The sequence below is a fragment of the Macaca fascicularis genome, chromosome 19, assembly GCF_037993035.2.
Source record: "Macaca fascicularis isolate 582-1 chromosome 19, T2T-MFA8v1.1".
NCBI classification, from domain to species: Eukaryota; Metazoa; Chordata; class Mammalia; order Primates; family Cercopithecidae; genus Macaca; species Macaca fascicularis.
This window is the reverse complement of record NC_088393.1, coordinates 41,846,284-41,869,509: the sequence shown is the minus strand read 5'-3', so window position 1 is coordinate 41,869,509 and position 23,226 is coordinate 41,846,284. Positions and strand designations below refer to the sequence as shown.

The 23,226-nt window shown below is 39.2% G+C and overlaps 1 protein-coding gene and 1 pseudogene across 5 annotated transcripts in view; one reads left to right on the top strand and one right to left on the bottom strand.

The window, feature by feature from the left end:
• Nucleotides 1-23,226, bottom strand: part of WTIP (WT1 interacting protein) — a 77,983-nt gene that overhangs the window by 18,836 nt on the left and 35,921 nt on the right. The gene's annotated exons all lie outside the window — the stretch shown is intronic.
• On the top strand, nt 2,845-18,540 carry LOC102122996 (uncharacterized; annotated as a pseudogene).

Below are 23,226 nucleotides of genomic sequence, written 5' to 3'. Positions count from 1 at the left end.
CTCTTTGCACAATTAGGCCATTACCTCTCTGATCCCACCTTCCTTCTCTGCCTCCTCATTCCTGTGAGCTCCAGCCACTGTCACCAGTTGCTGTGCCATCCACGTGGAATATTCTTCCCCGACATATGCACAAGCTTGCATTCTTACCTTCTTCATGTGTTTGTTCCATGGTTACTTTCACAGAAGAGCTTCCCTGAACGCCTATTTGCAATTGCAGTCACCTTCCCTCGCCTACCACTTCCACTCCTCCATCACTGCTTTGTTGTTTTCCACGGCACGTGTCACTCACTCACTGATGTACTTATGTTCATTTTATGCATGTGCTCATTGTCTGTTCCTGGTGGGCGGAAAGTTTTTTCTTTTTTGTTGTCTGTTATAGCTTCAGTACCCAGAGTGATACCTGGCACCAGATAGATGCTTAGTAAGTAATTGTGGAGTGAATAAGATGAGTAATGAAGAACTGGTGGGGCAGAATCATGGCATGGAAGGTGAAGCTTGCGTAGGAGGGGGTGTGAGTAGCAGATGTACATGTTGAGTGAAGTATATTTTCTTGGAAAAATTAGATAATTAGAATTGAAAAACTGGCATATTGATACATATCTGTTGTCCCAGCTACTCAGGAGGCTGATGAGGTGGGAAGATTGCTTGAGCTCAGGGGTGTGAGGCTGCAGTGAGCTATGATTATGTCACTGTACTCCAGTCTAGCAACACAGCAAGACCCTGTCTCTTAAATTAAAAAAAAAAAAAAAGTCTAAAGTGAACTAATGCCAAACCATTCATTGGTTCATCTTCTAAATGCTTATGAAGTACCTGTTAGGAAAAGTTGTACATGGATTTTGGTGTGCACTGACACACAGAACTTCATGATCTAGTGTAGTATTGTATAAGAGAACTTTCTGCAGTGGTGGAAGTGCTCTGCATGTGTACTGGTCAGTACAGTAGCCACCAGCCCTGTATGACTGTTGAGTAATTGAACTGTAGCTTAAGCAACTGAGGAACTGAATTTTAAATTTTATTTATTTTATTTTTACATTTTAATTAATTTAAATGTAGGTAGCCAAATTGACTCGTGGCTCCTGTATTGAGGATTGCAGCACTGTAGAAAAGTAAGAAAGCATAAGCAATTTAAATAAGTGCTAGTACTCTTTAACTCTCGGAGCTGACAAATTACCACAGTAGATCAGTCTGTTTCACAAATCAAAGACAGTAATAATGCTGTATTAAATGGATGTATTTTTTGCACATATTATAATTTGACTAGCCAATAAGCTATTATTGAATATTTAAGCTTCTAAAGTTTTACTATTTTAAATAATACTCTCGCCTGTAGAGAAATAAAACTCTCACCTCTAGAGAAAGCCCCACTGGGGACAGTTACAAATATGACACATTTAGAAGCACCTTTCATTCAAAGTCTACTCTTTCTGAACCACAAAAAAATTCTGCTGAAGGGAATTCACACAAATATGATATATTAAATGAAATGAGTACTACTGAGAGGAATTTCTAAGCATATCTGTGAGCATTTCCTTAGAATATTTTCTTTGAAATGTACCCTTTTATTTTTTTCCCCTTAGTTTCAGGTCCTAGTTAAGGACTGTCTGTGGCAGGGGTGCCCAACCCTTTGGGCACCAGGGATCAGTTTCATGGAAGACAGTTTTTCCACAGGAGTGGGAGGTGGTGGTTTGGGCGTAAGCTGTTCCACCTCAGATCCTCAGACATTAGTCAGATTCTCATAAGGAGCGTGCAGCCTCAATCCCTTGCATGCGCAGTTCACGGTAGGGATTGTGCTCCTATGACTTCTCATAGTTTTGGAGCCTGAGAAGTCCAAGATCAAGGAAGGTGTCTGGCAAGGGCTGTGTTGTTGTGTCCTTCTATGGTGGATGGGCAAAGAGAAGAGAGAGAGGTAAAAGGGGCCTCGGACTAATTTTTTAAATAAGGAACCCACTCCCACGATGATGACATTAATCCACTGATGAGGACAGAGCCCTCAAGGCCTAATCGTCTCCTAAAGATCTCACCTCTCAATACTGTTTGAACAGCGATTAAGTTCAATACATGCTTTTTGGGAGACACAATCAAACCGTAAATTTCTGTAGAACATTTCAAACCAGCAACTCTCACCTCTAGAGAAAGCCCCACTGGGGACAGTTACAAATATGACACATTTAGAAGCACCTTTCATTCAAAGTCTACTCTTTCTGAACCACAAAAAAATTCTGCTGAAGGGAATTCACACAAATATGATATATTAAAGAAGAATTTACCAAAATGTGTATTAATGTCTATCGGTCTTTAATATAAAGATCTTTTTTCTGAACCCATTTTTTGTGAGCCTTAGTGGATCATCCTGAGTATCTTGTTTGAGAGACAATCGCTTTAGCCTCATTTTTTAATTACTTACCTAGTACTTAAACTATAAAGGATATAACCAAATACTTGACTGTATGCTGTCTAATGTTAAATGTTGATTTTTAAAAATTCATGTAATTCTATAACTTTTAACAAAAAATTCTACTGAAGCAAAGCTCTCATATTTGTCTCTCACCCTTATTGTATAATAATCCTAAGCACATAACTGTCCCCCTTATTATGTAAGAATTCCATCTACATAACTGTCCTATTATTACTTAACTAAGATCACATTCCCAATTTTTGTCACAACTCCTGAATCTTGTTCCATTTCTTCCACAAGCAGGCTAATTTTACCCCTTCATCAGTGACAGAAGAGGTCTGGGCTATGGCTGAGCCTAAATATATTTGCTGTTTCAGGTGACATTTAGTGATGTGGCTATAGACTTCTCTCATGAAGAGTGGGGATGACTCCATTCTGCTCAGAGGGACTTATACAAGGATGTGATGGTCCAGAATTACAAGAACCTGGTGTCTGTAAGTAAGGATATTACCCCATCCACTCCAATAGGGGCTCTTTTGCCACTCTGAATTGCTGAAGAGCCTCCTAAGTAAATGGCTGAATTTCCGTACCATGTTCCCAAGGAAATGTGCAGCTCTGTTGTGCCCTCCCTGAAGCTTATCTTTCCATTTCAGTGAATACCCTTTATCCCTTCTTGTGGTCCCTCTTGTGATGGCCTCTCATAATAGAGGACCACAGCTTAAACAATTCTATATTCTTCCTGTAAGCAGGTCTTTCCATAACTAAGCCATATGTGATCACATTGTTGGAGGATGGGAGAGAGCCCTGGATGGTGGAGAAAAAACTGTCAAAAGGTATGATTCCAGGTGAGTCATGGTGAACGAGACTAAGGAAGATTTTGTTAAAGATGTTTATAGTGAGTGTGGAGGCATTTTAGGAATACTATCTCCAAATATCTCAAATATAAATGAAAAATATAAAACGAAATATTTAGCTTAGATTTTCAAAATAATTGTTTCTCTATCCCAAATTATTATCTGTATCACTCATATCACCTAATCAAGTTTAGAGGTTTTTGCCATCATAATAATTCAAATTGTTACTCTATTCATGACAAAGTAAGGCAAATTATTCTTTCTTAAATCTACATAAGGAAAAACATACTGATACTTTTAGCTAAGAAAAGCTGTCAATTAGAGGGAAAATCACTTTTCTAAAGCTGAGCTTTGTAGATGAAATATGAACATATTAGAGGAAGTAAAGAACATATAAAATATGTTCCTAGGAATAATATTTTCTAATGTCTAATAAGTGATATGATTCACAGTTTCTTCATAACCTCAGAAGGCCTAAATGTTTGTCAGCCATAAAGAGCACTTAGATTATTTTGTTTTTACTGCAGCTGTTTAATGTAGTAGTATCAATTCTGTATTTTAAGTGTGTTAATCTGGCAGCAAATTGAGATTAATGGAAGGTTGGAGGAAAAGGCTATGAGACAAAATGCAGTCTTTCACATGTGAATATGGGCACAAAGAGATGACTTGGAATCCAGAATGCCTTCCACATTTTATTTCTGATAGTTTCATTTTTTTCACATACTGTTTTATCTATTATGTATATTTTACCCATTTCTGTTATCACTCCTTCTGTGAACTTTGTATTCTCTGCTTCTCTGCTTCATTTGAGCATTGTTCAGAAATCATTGAAATATTTGAGTTGTCTGAACTATGTGTTTTCTGGGGACTTCATTTCTTATCCATTTCTCCTAATTCCACCATAGAAGTGTCTTTTCAAGAAGTGAAAAAAAGAAAAAGCAGTGCTGTGCTTTCTTGATGTATTTCAGATTGGGAATCAAGATGGGAAAACAAGGAATTATCAACAAAGAAGGATATTTATGAGGAATATTCACTCCAAACAGTAACAGTAGAAAATGTTTTAAAACAAAATTATGAATTTTCAAATTCTAATAAGAATTTGCAATCTATAGAGAAGTTGGAAGCATGAAATTTATGTAGAACATTTCAGACCAGCAACTCTCACCTCTAGAGAAGGCCCCACTGGGGACAGTTATAAATATGACACATTTAGAAACACCTTTCATTCAAAGTCTACTCTTTCTGAACCACAAAAAAATTTTGCTGAAGGGAATTCACACAAATATGATATATTAAAGAAGAATTTACCCAAAAAGTCAGTTATAAAAAATGAGAGACTCAATGGTGGAAAGAAACTTTTGAATTCTAATGAAAGTGGAGCAGCCTTTAACCAGAGCAAATCTCCTCACCAGACTTGTAATAGAGAGAAAATCTATACATGCAGTGAATGTGGGAAAGCCTTTGGCAAACAGTCAATCCTCAATCGCCACTGGAAAATTCATACAGGAGAGAAGGCCTATGAATGTTGTGAATGTGGGAGGACTTTTAGCCGTGGCTCATCCCTTAAACGACATCAGATAAATCATAGTGGAGAGAAACCTTACAAATGCATTGAATGTGGGAAGGCCTTTAGCCATGGCTCATCACTTACTAACCATCAGAGCACTCACATTGGAGAGAAACCATATGAATGTATGAACTGTGGAAAGTCTTTTAGTCGTGTGTCCCTTCTTGTTCAACATCTAAAAATTCATATGCAAGAAAAAACGCTATGAGTAAAAAAAAAAAAAAAGAAAAAAAAAACACTATGAGTGTCGTATACATGGAAAGGCCTTCATTCATAGGTCATCTCTCATTCACCATCAGAAAAGCCTTATGAATATAGAGAATGTGGGAAAGCTTTTTGCTGTAGCTCACACCTTACTCAACATCAAATAATTCACACTATGGAGAAACAATATGAATGCAATAAATACCTGAAAGTCTTTAGTAGCCTGTCATTTCTTGTTCAACAGAGTATTCATACTGAAGAAAATCCCTTTGAAGTTTAGAAATGCAGGAAATCCTTCAGCCAGCTTGAATCACTGAATATGCATTTGAGAAATCACATTAGATTGAAACCCTACGAATGCAGTATATGTGGGAAAGCCTTCAGTCATAGGTCATCCCTGCTTCAACATCACAGAATTCATACTGGAGAGAAAACTTACAAATGTATTAAATGTGGGAAGACCTTCAGCTGTAGTTCAAACCTTACTGTACATCAGAGAATTCACATTGGAGAAAAGCCATATAAATGTAATGAGTGTGGGAAAGCTTTTAGCAAAGGCTGAAATCTTACTGCCCATCAAAGTACATAATGGAGAGAAACCCAGTAGTGTGGTAAGTGTGGAAAAGCCTCTAGACCATATGAATCACTGTACATGTGAGAAACCTTACACAAGAGAATGTGTATGAAGCAGTGTTTAGCATGGTAAACTTCGTTCATAGATCCTCATTTAACATCAGAAAAATTTATACTAGGGAAAAGTCTTATGAATGTAGGGAATATGGGAAGACTTTCAGCAATGATGTAGACGTTTTTATTTATCAGAGTTTTTACTGTAGAGAAATCACATGAAGACCATAAATGTGGGAAAGCCTTTGTCAGTATTAATCCCTTAATTGACATAAGTATACTCATACTAGGATAAAACCCTGTACATGTAGCAAATATGGGAAAGACTATAGGCAATAAGAATCTCCAACAAACTCCTACAGGAGAGACACTGTATGAATGTAGAAAATTTAAAAATTGAGGGAGGACTTCAGTTCCAAGTGCATCACTTATTTTACAAAGAACTCAAACTGGAGAGAAATCTCATTTAAGAGATGTAGCAAAGTGTTCACTAGGAGTGTTTATCTTGCTACCCCATCAGAAGATTAATGGTAGAACAACCTGAAAGATTTAGGAATCACGTGTAAATCTTTGCAGTGATGCTATTTGTAAACAGGATTCTACAGGAGAGCAAATAAACATAATTACGCATTTCTTAGAGCAGTAGCTTGTAGTTTTAAGTTCTACTTAGAAATTATTTTTAACTAGTGTGCATGTGAAGATATTTAGTCACCCAAAGGAGCCAGTAAATGTTATAATGTTAAAAATTAAAGCTGCAAAAGAAATATAATGGTGTGAATAAAGGTTTTGGTATCTAATAAAATCATTTTGTATATCATGAACTCTTTCTCTGTGACTATTACTGGCAAAAAACCTTCACTAAGATTAGCCTTAGTATAGCCTTTAGTGGGAGACAAGCAAACCTAGAGAAAAATGCCTGCTCTTTATACTAAGAATAGCAGTATTTTGGTGAGGATTATTCAGAGTCCATTTCCGTGGGCTTAATACATTTCAAGAAAATGTACTGAGCATCACTCATGTATATTACACAGCGATGGGATATAGGAATCTGGTCATTCTGAGCTTTAGTGGTATGTCAGAATCGTTAGGAGGGCTTGTTAAAGCACAGATTGCTAAGTCTCAATTCTAGTTTCTGTATGAGTTTATTTGAATTTGCATTTTTCACACGTTCTTAGGTGACACTAACACTGTTTTGTCCAGAAAGCACATTTTGATAACCATTGTAATAATTAACAAATGTGGTCTTTTTCTCACAGAGACATTATCTGACAAGAGAAATGGATAGCAGATAAACTTGAAATAATCGTTTACAAGTGCTATGAGAACATAACCAAGAAACAACATACTATAAGAGATCGGAGCAGGCTTAGTGAGATGTGATTTTTTGAAATGAATCCTAAATGATGAACACTAATTATGTAATGAGTACTACTCATGTAGCTGTGTGCATCCCTGCATGTGCCTGTGCGTGTGTGTATGCGGTGTGCTGCGTGTTATTCTAGGTAAAGCAGTCGAGTTCTATCATGCTTGCTGCAGCTGGATTCCATGTTCCCATGTCTAGTTTCAGATTCTGTGACTTTGAGGTAGCACTGTTGGCAGCATCATTGGTTTCAGCAACTGTCATTTCTCTATCTCTGGGTCATCATTATGGGAGTTTACCTTGAAATCACTAGTCCAGAAGTGTCCTCATTGCTTTTACAGCCCACCTACCAATTTCAAAAGCACTAATTTACTGCAATATATGTCTTGAAATAGTTAAGAGAGTTTTTGTTCTCTGCACTGAACCTTGACAGATAATTATGGTTTGTAAGGAGGGAGGATGGCTTCAAATATTCTAAGTTCTAGATAAGAAATGGAACAGTCTCACTGGCCCTGTGATTAGAATCCTATCTTGTGATTAAAAAGGTAATACAGATCAATTTGATTTGGAGTGTATGGACACTGATGCAAGGGAAGGGCTGTGATATGGATTATGCTTCAGATTTTGTACACTATGGCAGGTGAGAATCATAAGATATGTTATTATTTTAAAAAGGAACATTATGTTATACATACAAGAATTCTGGTGTGAAATGAGTGATAAGGTTTCTGACTGTCAACAAAATGTATCTCTTCTGATACATGTACTACCTTAACTGAAAGCTAAAAGCATAGAGGCATATTCCAATAGCACTTTGGAATAGAGACAGTAGGTTTGGAATGGGGTGGTAAATTTTTACTATTCTGCAGGGATTTTATCTTTCATTTGATTTAATTTTAATAATGAAATTCATATTGAAATTCTATGAAACATTGCGAGATCTTAGATTTAAGGAAGGGCCAGGTGCAATGGGACATATCTGTAATCCCAGAGCTTTGGGAGGCTGGGGCAGGAGGATTGCTTGAAGCCAGGAGTTCGAGACCAGCCTGGGCAACATAGCAAGATTCAGTCTCTAAAAATATATATATTTTTAATTACCCAGGGGTAGGCATACGCCTGCAGTCCTAGCTATTCAGAAGGCTGAGTGGGGAGGGATTGCTTGAGTACAGGAGTTTAAGGTCACAGTGAGCCATCATCCCACCACTGCTTTCCAGCCTGGCAGCAGAACAACACTCTGATTCCAAAGTAAGTATAATTAAGGAAGTATGACGTAGTATCAAACAGTTGTAATTATGGATAGTCTACCTACCACATATATACTTATGGGATAATGACAGTAGCTTTCTTTTCTCTCATTCTCTGTCCTTCCTCTGCTCTCCCAAGGAACTGGTACCACAAAGATGAAGTAGTCCTATAATGCCCAGATTTTGTTTCCACTACATATAGTTTTATGCCACCATGTCATTTTGTTATGAGAGGATTCGTCGAAATTCCTGTGCTTTGTCATTTAAAAAGCATGAGCATACACGTGATAATGCTTTACATTTCTCGATTTAAAGTGCCCTCACAATAACAGAATTAGGAAAAAGAAGGCCTTTTTTTTTTTTTTTTTTTTTTTGAGACGGAGTTTCACTCTTGTTGCCCAAGCTGGAGTGCAATGGCACGATCTCGGCTCACTGCAACCTCCGCCTCTCGGGTTCAAGCAATTCTCCTGCCTCAGCTTCCCGAGTAATTGGGATTACAGGCACATGCCACCACACCCAGCTAATTTTTTGTATTTTTAGTAGAGACAGGGTTTCACCATGTTGGCCAGGCTGGTCTCAAACTCCTCACCTCAGGTGATCTGCCCGCTTCGGCCTCCCAAAGTGCTAGAATTACAGGCGTGAGCCACCACACCCAGCCAGAAGGCCATATTTTTAAATAAAGAAGCTTTTAAGAGCAATAAGAGACCATTACTTTGTTATGATAGAAGATTGGGCTGATGTCATAATGATGTTATGATGTCACTGACATCATATTTTTCCTCATTCATACCTATTAACCATTTATTGAGCATCTACTGGAGTGCACTGGCGCGATCTCGGCTCACTGCAAGCTCCGCCTGCCGGGTTCACGCCATTCCACATGTCTTCTCTTGATTTGCGAGGCCATCAGCAACTCCTGCGATTGCCTCAGTTCCTGGTACCAAATTTAAATGGACTTTTGATGCTTTGAAAATTTGTTCTTATAATTTGGAAATGTCTAAAGTGAGATTATCTTCTCTTCCCTGTAGATGGCGTCTAACCATGTTCCAGTGATGTTCAGACTCATTATAAACTCGGGGTGTAATACAAAAATCTGACGTATTCCAGTCACACTGTAACTGGAAATGATGTTCTAAGCTCATAAGCCTATCTCCCATCCAAATGACAGTTTGTCTAAGATCATTAATTTGATTTGCCAATTTTTGATCAATACCAGATTGTGAATTCCACAATCTTGTAGAATTCTTTTGCCAATCGTTAACAAAGTTTACCGTCTGAACAGAAGAGTGCAATGCAACTCCTTCCACAGCGGCCATAGCTGTGACTGCAATTAATCCCATAATCACTGCAATTAAAGTAAAAATGAATCTTTTGGAGCTATTTAAAATGACTTTTAATACCTCAGTCAAAATATGGACAGACAGCGAGGCCTCCTACGGTCAGTCCACGGACCCAGGGATCCACACGTCTTCTCTTGCTCTCACTAGCAGAATACGGTGCTGCCAATTAAAAGTCAAATCAATGCAAGTAAACAATCTGCAATAGTCACAGGTTATAGTTTGGGAGTCTGGTTTAATAACTATATTTCCTACAACTAGCATGTAAGAGGGCTTTACACAACTTTGTAAAGGAACTGTAAGACTGGAATTTAGGTCAATAGTATAAAATGGCTTACGATCTCTTGTTTCTATAGTTCAATTTCCAGACCAAATTCTAATGCGGTATGAGGCTACAGTAAGCCTCCATAATTCTGGATGTTCAGGACCAGAAACAGGACTTATTATTTTTGGTCTTGGAGTAGAGATTCCTTTTTCTCCCCATTCCTAAAGGTAGAAAGACTGTAATTTTTTGTGCTTACGTTTATCTAAACTTTTTGTTAAGTCACTATCAACAGCTGGACTCACTTGTGCACTGGGACACGGTTGAGTTTGTCCTGTGCAATTGTGGTGGAATTGACCTCAAGGTGCTCAATCTATAATAGTTCTGAATTCATTGTTCTGTAATATCACCGCACTATTGGCCACACATTCTTCCCAAACTACAACTTCTGTGTCTTTTGATCCTTTGGGAACTTCCTTGGGGCAAGGTTTCCCTTTAGGCCTAAATTTTAATGATCTTTGATGAGAAAAGTCCTGTAAATAATTTACCTGTGGCCCGAGTGACATTCCACTTATCATGTGATAAGTAAATCTACTGCTGGTATTGACAGTAGGTACTTCTACCAACCAATTTTGGATTGCCGGAATCAAACATCCTGGTGCTCTCCCTAGGCAAGTAGGAGGATAATAATACCCAGTGGAAATATTTATCATCATTCCTTCTTCCTCAGGTTTGGCAGGGCAATGATCATCTGTGGGGCCAGGTACCCATGCACTATTATTAACATATATTTCAATAGGATTATCCATCCATGTGACTGCCCGAATTAAGGGCAGGAAAGGCACATAGGCCCAGTAGGTATAATTAGCTGCAGCTGCTCCTGCAGGCATGGAGAGACTTACCACCATTGATACAATCATCAAAGCTGCAAGCAGCATGTTCTTTGGAGTTTGTGTCACCTTTGTGTTCTCTAGGCTTTTTTCAGCTAACTGTGTCAGCTTCTTTAACTGTGCCCAAGTTGGCGGTTCTGCCTTCTTGGTGGATGGCAACTTCATCTGTTCTTCTGACATCACCATTTTGTTCATCTTGTGAGTCGATGCTGCTCGATTGCAGTGCTTCCGTCTCTGTGCAGGCGCTTTTCTTTGCGTCTCTGATGGGTTCATTGTAGAACTTCAAATGTTTAGTGGGTATCCAAACAGGAAGCTGATTTTCTCCTGGTGAAACACAAGTAAAACCTCTCCCCCACGTTACCACCTTCCCTATTTCCCATGTCTTATTTTTGTTGTCTTTCCACCAAATCAGTTTTCCTTCATGTGGGCTGTTCTTTTTACTAGTAAGATGTTGTTCTGCAGAAGTAGTAATCTGATTTCTATAAACGTTTAAAAACTTTTAAGTATAGAGTGCTAGATTAAGTTGCATCTGAGGAGTGGTACACTCCTTACTGTCTCCCCCTTCTTTTTGTTTAACTAACTGAGTTTTGAGTGTTCTATTAGTCCTTTTAACTATGGCCTGTCCTTGGGAATTATAGGGAATTCTTGTTGTATGCATAATTTTCCACTGATTTAAGAATTTTTGGATAACTTTACTACAGTATCCTGGTCCATCGTCAGTTTTAATTTCTTCTGAAACTCCATTACAGCAAAACAAGATAATAAATGTTTTTTAACATGGGAAGTACTTTTCCACACAATTTTATTATTGGTAATCTTGTCTGACCAATTAATGTAGCTATTTGATCCAAGTACAATGTAAAAGTCTTAATTGTACTGTGAGGAAGGAATGACCACTCCACAAGATCAGTATTTTGAACAACGATGCCTGTTGGAGAATGTACAGTAGCAAAAATCAAAAGTTGGAGTGGGGCTAAGGGATCTATTATATTTATTTGAGCGACTGAATTTTTTCTTCTACTAATTTAATTTCTTTAGTTGCCTCTGGGGTTAATATTCTTTTACTATTTAAGTCTGAATCTCCTTTTAAGATAGAGAACAAATTGGACATGGCATAAGTAGGAATGCCTAGAGTTGGCCGAATCCAATTAATATCTCCTAGCAGTTTTTGAAAGTCATTTAATGTTTTTATTATGTCTTTTCTTATTTCTATTTTTTGTGGCTTAATTTTTCTATTTTCTATTTGCATCCTTAAATAATGAAAAGGAGCAGAGGTCTGAATCTTATTAGATGCTATTGCCAGTCCTGCATTGGCAACCTCTGCTTGGAGAAATATGTAATGGTCAATTAATTTGTCTCTCATTTCTGCAGCACATAAAATATAATCAATATAATGAATGATATAACAGTATGAAAATTTGTCTTTAACTGGTTGAAGAGCTTGACCTAGGAAAGTCTGACAAATAGTTGGGACTATTAAGCATTCCTTGAAGTAACACTTTCCACTGAAACCTAGTGGCTGGTTCTTTATTATTTACGGCTGGTATAGTAAAGGCAAATTTTTCACAATCCTGCTCCGTCAGAGGAATGGTAAAAAAGCAATCCTTCAGATAAATTATAATTAAAGGACAGTCTTTTGGGATCATGGCCGGAGAGGGCAACCTGGGTTGGAGAGGTCCTAGGGGTTGAATTATGGCATTCACAGCCCTTAAATCTGTTAACATACGCCATCTGCTGGATTTTTTCTGAATTACAAACACAGGAGAATTTCAAGGTGAGAATGAAGGCTCGATATGTCCTTTTTCTAATTGTTCCTTTGCTAATAAATGCAAAACCTCCAGTTTTTGTTTTGGTAGCAGCCACTGATTTAAATATACTGGTTTTTCTGTTTTCTAAGTTAATGGAATGGTTTTAGGAGGCTCTACAGTGGCCACCCCTAAAAAGGATACCTTGTTCCTTTTCTTTCTTGATTTTCCTCAGTCTCAATTGGGACTTTAATGCCATTTTCATTTTTTCCTAGTCCTTTTCCTGGTATATGTCCTATTTTAGTCATGATTTTTTGACTCATGGGGGCTGTATAATGGAGCAGGCAATAGAGATTTCTGCACCTCATTATTGTAATAAATCTCGACCTTACAGATTAACAGGACTTGAAGTAATCATTGGTTGAACAGTACTTCCTTGATTATCTGGCCTTAAACAATGTAAAATCATAGTACTTTGATACACCTCTGAGGCAGTGCCTATGCCGACAAGTCCTGTAACAGCCTTTTGTTTAGGCCAATTTTTGGCCACTGATTTTTTTTTTTTTTTTTTTTTTTTTTTTTTTTTTTGAGACGGAGTCTCACTCTGTCGCCCAGGCTGGAGTGCAGTGGCCGGATCTCAGCTCACTGCAACCTCCGCCTCCCGGGTTCACGCCATTCTCCTGCCTCAGCCTCCCGAGTAGCTGGGACTACAGGCGCCCGCCGCCTCGCCCGGCTAGTTTTTTGTATTTTTTTTAGTAGAGATGGGGTTTCACCGTGTTAGCCAGGATGGTCTCGATCTCCTGACCTCGTGATCCGCCCGTCTCGGCCTCCCAAAGTGCTGGGATTACAGGCTTGAGCCACCGCGCCCGGCCTTGGCCACTGATTTAAAGCAGTGATAGAGACATCTGCTCCAGTGTCTACTAACCTTTCAAATTGTTTTCCTTGAATAATGGCCTTATACACAGGTCTGCTCTCTGAGAACTGACTTGCCTAATATGTAGCCTTTCCTGCTGGATCAGTGCTTCCAAACCTTTCTGTTCTTTTTATTTCACTGTTTCCAACCTTAATATAAGGCAGGAGTAATAATTGAGCAATCCTGTCTCCTGGACTGGCCCTCCAAGGAATTGAGGAGCTAATAACCAATTGAATTTTGCCTTTGTAGTCTGAATCAACCACACCAGTATGAATTTGAACTCTTTTTAGAATTAGACTCGATCTTCCTAAGATTAGTCCTACAGTCCCCTCAGGCAATGGGCCATATATCCCTGTGGGGAATTTTTTGTGGGGGCTCCTCTGGAAGCAGAGAGACTGCTTGTATAGTACATAAATCTACTGCTGCACTGCCGCTTGTGGCGGGTGACAATTGCTGTATTGTGGTAACTGGCTCATTCCTTGAGGCACTTGTGACAGTGGGGGTTGTTGTCCTTGAAAACCTTGAGGAACAAAGGGCTGAATTGGGAATGCCTCAGTTTGTTGTAGGGCCTGAGGCTGGCCCCACTTCTCATTTCCTGACAATGGTTGCCCATTTTTATCAAATTTAGAATGACCTTGATTAGCCCAATGTTTTCCTTTTTTACATCTTGGACATAGGTCAGGTGGTTCTTTATCTGTTATTGTAAAAGCTTGAATAGTTATATTTTGTTTATTTGAGGCTGGGCAATTCCCTTTTAGATGACCAATTTGTCCACAATTATAACATTTTCCTCTAAATGTTCTAACTTGTCCTCCTAAAGCAACTCCTGTGATTGCTTGAGCCATAAGCATGGCTTTATGCATGGCTCCTCCAATTCAATTCCATCACAGGCTTTTACGTAGTCTGAGATTACATCTGACCCTGCCAGGACCTTACCTTTTAATGGCTTAATGACTGATTGACACTCAGTATTGGCGTTTTTATATGCCATCAACTCCACTATGACCTTACTGGCATTCTTATCGGCAATTGACTTTTGAGCAGCATCTTGGAGCCTTGCCACAAAATCAGGGTAGGGCTCTTTAGAGCCTTGTCTTATTGTATTGAATGAGGGGCAGGCAGTTCCTGTGCCCTGGATTTTTTCCCCAGGCTCTAAGGCAGATAGCTCTAACTTGCTCAATTGCCTCATTTTGCATTATTGTTTGTTGATTAGTAGTGCTCCAATTTTGACCTGTTCCTAATAGTTGATCTGCATCTATGTTATCTGGAGGATTCGCAGCCCTATTTTTTCAGGCCTGTTCTTGGGCCCCATCAGTCCACCAAGTCTTAACTTGTAAAAATTGAGAGGGTGAGAGTAATGATTTGGCCAGAATCTCCTAATCATAAGGAATGAGTCTATGTCCATGAGCAATGGAATCTAATAATGTTCTCATATAAGGGGAGTTGGGTCCATACTGTTTTACTCCCTCTTTCATATATTTTAGCATTTTTATAGAAGAGGACTCATATCTGGCCTCAGCTAGGGGAGGTGCTCCCTCTGGGGCCTCTTCTCCAGGTGGTATCAGCTCTAATATTACTGGGAATTGCCACACCTCAATATCTCCTTGTTTCCTTGCCTTATCAATAATTTTATGTAATGTACTACCTTGTCCACTAGGTGGTGGTATACAATTAAGTCTCATAGTGGGCGGCTGAGGATATAGAGCCCAGCCTTATGGTGCTGGAAACATTCCTGGCTGTCCATACTGATTTTCTGGGGGCGGCTGATACTGAAGTTTGGCTGGTGGCCAGTACTGATAGGCTACTGGCGATTGGCTCTTATTTTCTACTGGCTGATATTGTGGATACCGTATTTGGATTGGCATTGCCGTGACAGAGACTCTATCTTTTTCTATTTGATTTTTTTTGGGGGGGTTTGTACTTGTCTAACCTGCATTTGAGGTTGTAATGTTTCAGGCATCTTAGCTGCTGGAAGAGGAGTTGGCCATTGTGGTTTAGACTCTGATGCCTGCTAATTCTGGACCTTTTTCTTCTAATTTTAATGTTTCAGGATATATTACCTCCTGTAATTGATTATGGTCAACATTTTGCGTTGACTGAGCCATTACTGGCTCTGCTACATATTTACAATGTGAACTTTCCATTCCTTTCTGGGATTCTATCCCTGCCTCTTCTTCATAATCTATTACACAGCTTTCAGGGACATCAGACTGAAATGCTATCTTCTCCTGTTTGAAACAGTTCTAAAGCTACTTTAATAATGACCCAATCATTCCATACTGTAAGTGAGATGATTTTACCCTCCCTATTTGCTTGTTTTAATTCTTTGCCCAATTTTTTCCCAATCTTTTAGATCCAAAGTTCCCTGTTCTAGAAACCATGGGCAGAACTGTTCTACTGTTTGAAATAGCGTAATTAGATTTTTTGTAGAGACTCTACCTCCCCCTCTTTTTAAAAGGATTTTAATAGAGCTGATATAAGAGGCATATTTACTTTTAGTCTGTCCCATTGTTACCCTAAGTTCTTCTGAGTGCACAAGCTTACTGCAAGGCTGACCGTAGACATACTTGGGAATATCTCGTCAACTTGTCCTCAATGACCACGCTCAAGCGTACCTTCACCTTAGAGAAAAGCCCCACATTGGGCGCCAGATGAAGGGGTGGCCTGCCCCTCCACACCTGTGGATGTTTCTCATCAGGTGGGATGAGAGACATGAGAAAAGAAAGAGACACAGAGACAAAGTATAGAGAAAGAAAAGTGGGCCCAGGGGACTGGCACTCAGCATATGGAGGACCCACGCCAGCACTGGTTACTGAGTTCCCTCAGTATTTATTGATCATTATCTCTACCATCTTGGAGAGGGGGATGTGGCAGAACAATAGGGTAATAGTGGGGAGAGGGTCAGCAGGAAAACATGTGAACAAAGATCTCTGTGTCACAAATAAGTTTAAGGAAAGGTGCTGTGCCTTGATGTGCACGTATACAAACATCTCGGTGCATTAAAGAGCAGTATTGCTGCTAGCATGTCTCACCTCCAGCCCTAAGGCAGTTTTCTTCTATCTCAGTAAATAGAACATATGAGTGGTTTTCTCCTATCTCAGTAAATAGAACATACAACTGGGTTTTACACTGGGACATTCCATTGCCCAGGGACAAGCAGGAGACAGATGCCTTCCTCTTATCTCAACTGCAAAGAGATCTTCCTCTTTCACTAATCCTCCTCAGCACAGACCCTTTACAGGTGTCAGACTCGGGGATGGTCAGGTCTTTCCCTTCCCATGAGGCCATATCTCAGGCTATCACATGGAGAGAAACCTTGTGATACCTGGCTTTCCTAGGCAGAGGTCCCTGCGGCTTTCCACAGTGTATTGTGTCCCTGGGTACTTGAGATTAGAGAATGGTGATGACTTTTAACAAGCATACTGCCTTCAAGCACTTTTTTAACAAAGCACATCCTGCATAGCCCTAAATCCATTAAACCTTGAGTCAACACAGCACATGTTTCTGTGAGCACAGGGTTGGGGCTAGGATTACAGATTAACAGCATCTCAAGGCAGAAGAATTTATCTTAGTACAGAACAAAATGGAGTCTCTTATGTCTACTTCTTTCTACATAGACACAGTAACAGTCTGATCTCTCTTTTCCCCACAGAATGGAGGGTACTAAGAAGTTATAGTTCATACTACCCCACCACATAACACTGATTTCCAGAAAGAGGAATTTTCTCTTGTCTAGGACCCTGGACTGAGAGTGACCCTAACAACAGGAAGAGAAGGCCTGCAGAACCCCAGGATGCCACGATCCTCCATGTCAGTGTGCCACAGCCGTGTGGTTGAGAGTCCAAGAATATGAGACTGGGGATACTTAACACACTTGTGCTAGAAGGGAGATGACTGTATAAGTAGTTCAGACTCAGCTGAACTCTTTCCCTACAGAGGTGGCTAGATGGGTCCCATCCTTCTTACTGGCCTTCTTAGCTTGGTCCCAAAGAGTCACCTGCTCCTCCTGGGTGGTGTGAGCAGACAGGACATGTGACAAATGAAAGTGCACCCTAGCAGTGCCAAAAGTCCAACCCAAGACAATGCAGGCTGCAGGGAACACTCCTGTCCTACGCTGTCATTTGGGCCTATGAAGCACATCCTTCTGGGTAATGTAGCTCTTCATATTCTCTGAGGCAGTGGTGAATTAGCACCCAGAAAGGTACTAGGAAGGAGCATCAAAAGACGCTTATGATCACATCTTAAAGGTGAGTATCCAGTTTTTCATATTTTACTGTCTGCAACAGATCACATAAATGTTTAGAGATATATTATTTCAGATGCTATGAAAGTCTACAAAACCAAATATGTAGCATGTGATGTCAGGGAAAATGACCAAGTAGGAAGTGTCATGAATCTGTCACTGTACCTGAACAACTATTCTGGCAGCTCTCTGAAGTGACTATTTTGGAACTTCAGAGTTTATTTGAATGCTTGTAATTTCCAGCTTGTCTAATAAATTACAATTGTGTTGATTGCAACCATCAGAGTGGTGTTGGCTACCCATTCCTCACTCCCAGCTCCTTGAAGCAGCTTTGGGGATGGGAATGTGATTCTGGTGCAGATTTCTGCAGCCAGGGAGGGCAATAAATACTTTATCCCACAGATACTGAGGTTCTGTGTTCTGACTGTGGACTGGTGCTTCTGATCTTGTGGGCTTGTAGGCTAGTCATCGTTGTTTCAACCCACCAGATGAAGTGACTTTCAGGAGATTTTAAAGACTTGCAACTATTTTTTTTATTATTCAAAATCAACTACATATATGCAAGAATTCAGAAATCCACCTCACATGCCCAAGGAAAGATACAAGCACTGCAAAGACCTTATTCAGCTTTTACTTTAGGCTGATCTCTGGCACATAGTTATCTCATAATAATACAAACAAAGGCAAAAATGCAGCAAATCCAGGGGAAGTGGGGAAATATGATTTCCAGAGATATCACCTTGTAATATTCAAATGTCCAGTCTTCAACAACAACAAAAACCTGAAGGCATGCCAAAAAACAGAAAAGTATGACCCAATTAAAGGAACAAAATGAATTGACAGAAAACATACTTGAGGCAGCCCAGATGTCAGACTCACTATAAAAAGACAACAGTCTTTTTTTTTTTTTTTTTTTTTTTTTTTTTTTTTTTTGAGACGGAGGCTCACGCTGTCGCCCAGGCTGGAGTGCAGTGGCGCGATCTCGGCTCACTGCAAGCTCCGCCTCCCGGGTTCCCGCCATTCTCCTGCCTCAGCCTCCTGAGTAGCTGGGACTACAGGCGCCCGCCACCGCGCCCGGCTAATTTTTTGTATTTTTAGTAGAGACGGGGTTTCACTGTGGTCTCGATCTCCTGACCTTGTGATCCGCCCGCCTCGGCCTCCCAAAGTGCTGGGATTACAGGCTTGAGCCACCGCGCCCGGCCGACAACAGTCTTAAAGGTGCTTTAAAAGTGAAGTAAATACATGAACAAAGGAAAAAGATGTATGAGCAAACTGAGGATAGAAATAATGAGATGAAACTTTTTATAAGAACGAAAAAATCTGGATCAAAAATTACATAACAGAAATAAAGAATATTATTACAGTAGAGGGATTCAAAAGATAAGCAATTAGAGGAGAGATTCAGCAAACTTAAAAATACAAAAAATATAATTTATCAACATAAAAAAGAGTGAACAGAGCTTAATGGTACTGTAGCACAACATCAATTTGGGAATCCTTGAAGGAGAAAAGAGAGAAAGGGGAGGAGAAAATATTTGAAGACATAATGGCTGAAAAATCTCCAAATTTGATGAAAGACATGAATTTGCAAATCCAGCAAGCAGAATGAACTCTTAAGTAGGAGAATTGCAAAGAGACCCACAGTGAGATACAAAATCAAATGTCAAAAGCCAAAGACAGATAATCTTGAAAATAGCAAAAGAGAAGCAACTCCTATCATACAAGGGATCCTCAAGACTATCAACCAGGGTCTCATCAGAAATCTTGGAAGCCAGAAGAAAGCTGGTCAATAAACATAAAGTGCTGAAGAAAAAAAGCTGTCAATAGAGAGTTTATATTCAGCAAAATGCTCTTGAAAAATTAGGGAGAAATTAACATATTCCCAGATAAACAAAAGCTGAGGGAGTTGATTATCACTAGACCTGCCCTGAAAAAAAATGCTAAAGGAAGTCTATCAGGTTGAAATTAAAAGAAGCCAGACTATAACTCAAAGCCATATAGAGAAGTAAAGATCTCTAGTAAAGGTAAATACATGGTAAACTATAAAATGTAATACTATGATAATTTTGGTTTGTAACTCCACTTTTTAAATCTTCTACAGGGTTGAAAAGACAAATACATAAAAACAGCTAACCTGTTATTGGGAACACAATGTATAAAGATCTAATCTGTGACATCAATAATGGGAAGTGGGGGGTGGACTTGCAGAGTCAGAAGGACTGGTCTCTACCTCACCTAATTCAGATCTCAGGCAGCAAGAAGCATCAAGTACTACTTGGGAGAGCTGCAAGGACACTAAGACCTGTAGACACATGGAGTAAAATAATACAGGTGGAGATATGTATACACTGTCTAAGTCCCCAAGACAACCCAGGGTGAGATTCTTTGGGAAAATAAGACATTTAAAAGCAGCTGTGTATACAGAGGGATTGAAAAAAAACCACACACAGACCCAGCCAAGATGTATGCTCAGAAAATACCCGAGAACCTTAAGCTTTTTCCTCATACTGATCCCAAGGCACAGAACATTCCCAGCTAATTATTAAAGGACTTTCCTGAAACAGACCCAGTATGCAAAGACTGAGAGATGTGGCTATTTTTTTTCAAATGCCCAATTTTCACTTAAACAATCACAAGGCAATCAAAGAAACAGAAAAAAACATGGTCCATTCGAAGGAAGAATACAAAGTGGCAGAAATTATCTCTGAAGACAGGCATTGGGTTTACTGGACAAAGATAACTGTGTTAAATATGCTCAGATATTAAAGTAACTGTTAAATAGGGTCAGATACATAAAGGAAACACAAAGAACTAAACGATATCAAGGAAATGATTTAAAACAAAATGAGAATATCTACAAAAAGATATAGATACTATAGAAAGGAACCAAATAGATATTGTGAAGCTGAAAAATATATTAATCTATTAGTCAATATGAAAAAATAAGTAGAGGAGTTCAACAGCAGACTTCAGCAGCCAACTTGAAGATAAGACATTTTAAATGATCAGATCTCAGCAATAGAAAGTAAAAAGAATGAAGAATAGTGAATAAAACCTAAGGAACTTATGGGAAACCATCAGTGGACCAATATATGTATTATGGGAGTCCCAGGAAAAGAGAGAGAGAAGGTAGTAGAATTACTTTAAGAAATGTTGACTGAAAACTTCCCAAATTTGAGGAAACACATAATGCATATATTCGATACATTCAGTGAACTCCAGTAAGATAAACCCACTGAAACACATAATAGTGAAATGCCGAATGACAGAGAGACTCTTGAAAGCAGTAAAAGAAAAGTAACACATCACCTGTAAAGGATCCTCAATAAGATCATCAAGTCATTTCTCAGCAGAAACCCTGCACTCCAGAAGGTAGTGGTATGATATATTTGAAGTGATGTAAGGAAAAAACTGTTAAAACCAAAGGGCAACATAGCCTAATGATGTCATCCAGAAAAGGCCAGGTCCTAGCATACAAAGCGAGCTGTGAAAAGAAGACAACTAGCTCTGCTGAAATAAATAGAAATCACCACTACATCCCCCAGTTCATAATGAGCTAGTATCCTGACACCAAAATCCAACCACTCAAAGACATAGACAAAATGTTCCATGCAAGATACTGGCAAAGTGAATGAAATTATATATAAAGAATACTATATGCTCCAGCCTGGCCAACATGGTGAAACCCCATCTCTACTAAAAATACAAAAATTAGCCAGGTATGGTGGTGGGCGCCTGTAATCCCAGCTACTCTGGAGGCTGAGGCAGGAGAATCACTTGAACCCGGGAGGCAGAGGTTGCAGTAAGCTGCGACCACGCCATTGCACTCCAAACTGGGCGACAGAGCAAGACTCCACCTCAAAAAAAAAAAAAAAAAAAAAAAAAAGAGAAAAGAATACTATATACTGATTGGAGAATTTAAACCAGAAATGCAAGGTAGGTTTCAAATTAGAAAATCATTTGATGCCCAGCACTTTGGGAGGCCGAGGCGGGCGGATCAGGAAGTCAGGAGATCCAGACCATCCTGGCTAACACTGTGAAACCCCGTCTCTACTAAAAATACAAAAAAATTAACCAGGCCCACGTGGTGGCGGGCGCCTGTAGTCCCAGCTACTCGGGAGACTGAGGCAGAAGAATGGCATGAACCCGGCAGGCGGAGCTTGCAGTGAGCCGAGATCGCGCCACTGCACTCCAGCCTGGGAGACAGAGTGAGACTCTGTCTCAAAAAAAAAAAAAAAAAAAAAGAAAGAAAGAAAATCATTTGATGTAATTTAACACATTCACAGAACTGAGGGAAAATTTGCATGCACATTTCATTAAATGCAAGTGAGATGTGTTATAAAATTCATCCTTTCTGGATTTAAAAAACTATTTTACACAGGGGGCAGTGGCTCATACCTATAATCCCAGCACTTTGGGAGGCTCGGTGGGCAGATCACTTGAGCCAGAAGTTTGAGACTACGTTGGGCAACATGGAGAAACCCTGTCTCTACAAAAATTACAAAAGTTAACCAGGTGTGGTGGCACCTACCTGTAGTCTCAGCTACTCGGGAGGCTAAGGTGGGAGGATCATTTAAGCCCTGGAGGTTGAGGCTGCAGTGAGCCAAGACCGCACCACTGCACTCTAGCCCAGGTGGCAAAGCAAGACCCTGTCTCAAAAAAATTTTTTTAATTCTCTAAAAAATAGAAATAGAATAATATATCTTTAATCTAACAAAGACCATCTACCAAAAAATCTTACATTAAACTTTCTATTTAATGGTGAAATATCAAAAGCTATCCTTTTGAATCTGGATGAAGGGTATCCAGAAATACTTGTAAAATGTTGCATGACTTTCTTATAAGCCTAAAATTATATGAAATTTAAAAATTTATATAAAATACAATGCTATTAACAGCAAAAAAAAAAAAATTCCTCTTGAGTTTAGAATAAACAAAAATGCCTTCCTTCACCATTGCTATCCAACATTGTGCCAGAGATTCCACAAATGCAATAAAGCAAGGCCAGTAAAATATATGAAGACTGAAGAGGAAGAAACAAATATGCATTCGATATATTTCTATAAATAGTCTTTGTGAATCTACAGAGACTAAAGAGTTTTTGAACGCTAAATACAAAACAATATGAAATAGTTAAAATGTTCCATATGGCAGCACAAACATTTATAAACTTACACTTTAAAAGAATGTAACATTTACAGAGGCATTAAAAATAAAAGATGCCTTGGAATAAATCAATTACTACATGTATAAGAGCACCACAGAAGTATATATGTAAAAAGTTAATGAGAGAAAATAGGGAAGACCAAAATAAATGGCAACATATACCAGTGTTATGGAGAGGAATACTCAGTATTATCAAAACTTCAATTCTCTCCAAGTTGAATTCAAAAAGCTGTTTCTAAACTTATATGGGAATGCAGAGGGCCAAAACCAGAAAGACACTCTAGGAACAAGGCCAAAGCAGAAGGACTCCCTCTGCCAGAGTCAAGAACTAAAGCTTTAGTGTGTACTCAACACAGTGCCACATTGGCCTAGAGACAGACAAACAGACCAACGACATGAAGTAGAGAACTCAGAAGCAA